Source organism: Schistocerca serialis, unplaced genomic scaffold (assembly GCF_023864345.2).
Source record: "Schistocerca serialis cubense isolate TAMUIC-IGC-003099 unplaced genomic scaffold, iqSchSeri2.2 HiC_scaffold_318, whole genome shotgun sequence".
Taxonomy (NCBI): domain Eukaryota; kingdom Metazoa; phylum Arthropoda; class Insecta; order Orthoptera; family Acrididae; genus Schistocerca; species Schistocerca serialis.
The window spans coordinates 37,501-40,491 of NW_026047887.1; the positions used below are offsets into that span (position 1 = coordinate 37,501).

A 2,991-nucleotide genomic window follows, 5' to 3' on the forward strand; every position below is an offset into this window, starting at 1 on the left:
TAGAGTCTCGTTCGTTATCGGAATTAACCAGACAAATCGCTCCACCAACTAAGAACGGCCATGCACCACCACCCACCGAATCAAGAAAGAGCTATCAATCTGTCAATCCTTCCGGTGTCCGGGCCTGGTGAGGTTTCCCGTGTTGAGTCAAATTAAGCCGCAGGCTCCACTCCTGGTGGTGCCCTTCCGTCAATTCCTTTAAGTTTCAGCTTTGCAACCATACTTCCCCCGGAACCCAAAAGCTTTGGTTTCCCGGAGGCTGCCCGCCGAGTCATCGGAGGAACTGCGGCGGATCGCTGGCTGGCATCGTTTATGGTTAGAACTAGGGCGGTATCTGATCGCCTTCGAACCTCTAACTTTCGTTCTTGATTAATGAAAACATACTTGGCAAATGCTTTCGCTTCTGTTCGTCTTGCGACGATCCAAGAATTTCACCTCTAACGTCGCAATACGAATGCCCCCGCCTGTCCCTATTAATCATTACCTCGGGTTCCGAAAACCAACAAAATAGAACCGAGGTCCTATTCCATTATTCCATGCACACAGTATTCAGGCGGGCTTGCCTGCTTTAAGCACTCTAATTTGTTCAAAGTAAACGTGCCGGCCCACCGAGACACTCAATAAAGAGCACCCTGGTAGGATTTCAACGGGGTCCGCCTCGGGACGCACGAGCACGCACGAGGCGGTCGCACGCCTTCGGCTCGCCCCACCGGCAGGACGTCCCACGATACATGCCAGTTAAACACCGACGGGCGGTGAACCAACAGCGTGGGACACAAATCCAACTACGAGCTTTTTAACCGCAACAACTTTAATATACGCTATTGGAGCTGGAATTACCGCGGCTGCTGGCACCAGACTTGCCCTCCAATAGATACTCGTTAAAGGATTTAAAGTGTACTCATTCCGATTACGGGGCCTCGGATGAGTCCCGTATCGTTATTTTTCGTCACTACCTCCCCGTGCCGGGAGTGGGTAATTTGCGCGCCTGCTGCCTTCCTTGGATGTGGTAGCCGTTTCTCAGGCTCCCTCTCCGGAATCGAACCCTGATTCCCCGTTACCCGTTACAACCATGGTAGGCGCAGAACCTACCATCGACAGTTGATAAGGCAGACATTTGAAAGATGCGTCGCCGGTACGAGGACCGTGCGATCAGCCCAAAGTTATTCAGAGTCACCAAGGCAAACGGACCGGACGAGCCGACCGATTGGTTTTGATCTAATAAAAGCGTCCCTTCCATCTCTGGTCGGGACTCTGTTTGCATGTATTAGCTCTAGAATTACCACAGTTATCCAAGTAACGTGGGTACGATCTAAGGAACCATAACTGATTTAATGAGCCATTCGCGGTTTCACCTTAATGCGGCTTGTACTGAGACATGCATGGCTTAATCTTTGAGACAAGCATATGACTACTGGCAGGATCAACCAGGGAGCTGCGTCAACTAGAGCTGAGCAGCCGGCCGCCCGGGAGTGTGTCCCGGGGGCCCGCGCGAACACGCAAGCGTCCGCTCAATTATTCTGCAAACAGGAGGAGGCTGAGCTCCCCTGCACAACACACCTCGAAACCCTCTCAGGTCCCGGCGGCGCGCAGCGCCGTCCTAAGTACTTGGTCGGGTTCGAGAGAGGCGCAATCGCCCGGAGTTAGGCGAGTAGACGCTTTAGGTGCGACCACCCGTGCTCCCAACTGAGCTTGCCGCTGCCGACAGAGGCCCGGGAGCGTGCTGTCGTGGCATTGCCGGCGGGAGACAACACGCGCCACCTACGGTGACCGGCAGCTCCAACGCCAGCGCCACAGAAGGACAAAAGCCCCACTTGGGTGCCGAAGCGAACTCTCCCAGCACAGCGCACGCGCCAACACGTCCGCACAGCTGCGATACAAACCACCTGCGAGAACCGCTGGGGCGACCGAGCAGCAGACGGCGTCGCGGCGCCGAGCGCCGGGCGGCGGCGCATCCTCAGCGCACACAGTCCTCAATCGGACCAGCACACTGCAGATGGCCACCGCGCTTCGCACCGGGCCCGCGAGGACCTACTTTGGCCGCAAGGCGCCGCGAGCAGGGGGCGCCGGCGCGCAGCTGCGCCGCCTGCCGCGTCCGTCGGCCGGCGCGCCTGCCACTGGCCGCCCCCACCAGCCGGCTGTAGCGCGTGCGCCCACGCACCGCGCTGCCAGCACGCCGGGCGGCCCCCCCTCACCGGCCGGGGACGGTCCCACCCAGCCACCGCCGCGTATCGCCTCACACCCAGATCCCCTTTCGCGTTCGTGGGCATGGTGGGTCCCCTTTCACGTTCGTGGGCATGGTGGGTATCCCTGAAACAACCGGTTAATAGCTCGACCGATCGTCGCCAACACTGATTCACCTCTAGCGAGAACAACCGCACCACAACGGGTTACCTGTTGTTCATTTGCGTAACGTCACCAGCAAACGTAGACGTCCATCGCCATTTGCAACGAGTATTGCATGCCTGTGTCAGGTGTCACAACACACTACGTCTGCCCACATAGACGCAACAACATGTGCACGCCTCGAGAACACGTGGAAGGTAGCCCCCGTACGTATGCGGTGTCCATTGCGCGAACGACTGTCAGCCGGCCTCTGCAGGATGTCGCAGATGTGGAACGCGGTGCAACATGCTATCACGGTGTGTGAGAAGAGACGACTACGTCCGAATACACGCTCCACTACATCAACAGACTGCTCATGCTGATCGCCATCCAGGGCGTCCGTTCCTCCCACACGTCTGAATGGCGTACCACACTGCAATCCAGCTCTTATAGGGAGACGACACGTAGCTGCGTGCACAATATTTGGACTGTATGGTCTGCCGTTGCTAGGCGCAGTCGTCGTACGGTCACACATGTGCCACGATGTATCATTCAGTACATACGGACCAATGTGCAGTACAGTTTGTGGGTTTTGCGTACATCGGCGGACAGGTGACAGGCCGTACCACAACGTAGGCTGAGTACGTCGGCATGCGAAGGGCATTG

At 57.3% G+C, this 2,991-nt stretch overlaps 1 non-coding gene across 1 annotated transcript in view; it reads right to left on the bottom strand.

The window, feature by feature from the left end:
- The window catches only part of LOC126444970 (small subunit ribosomal RNA), a 1,909-nt gene extending 475 nt beyond the window's left edge, over positions 1–1,434 (bottom strand). Inside the window, exon 1 of the ribosomal RNA XR_007582882.1 lies at positions 1–1,434. This exon is cut by the window's left edge and continues 475 nt beyond it. This is a non-coding gene — a ribosomal RNA (small subunit ribosomal RNA).
- Between the last annotated feature and the right edge of the window lie 1,557 nt (positions 1,435–2,991).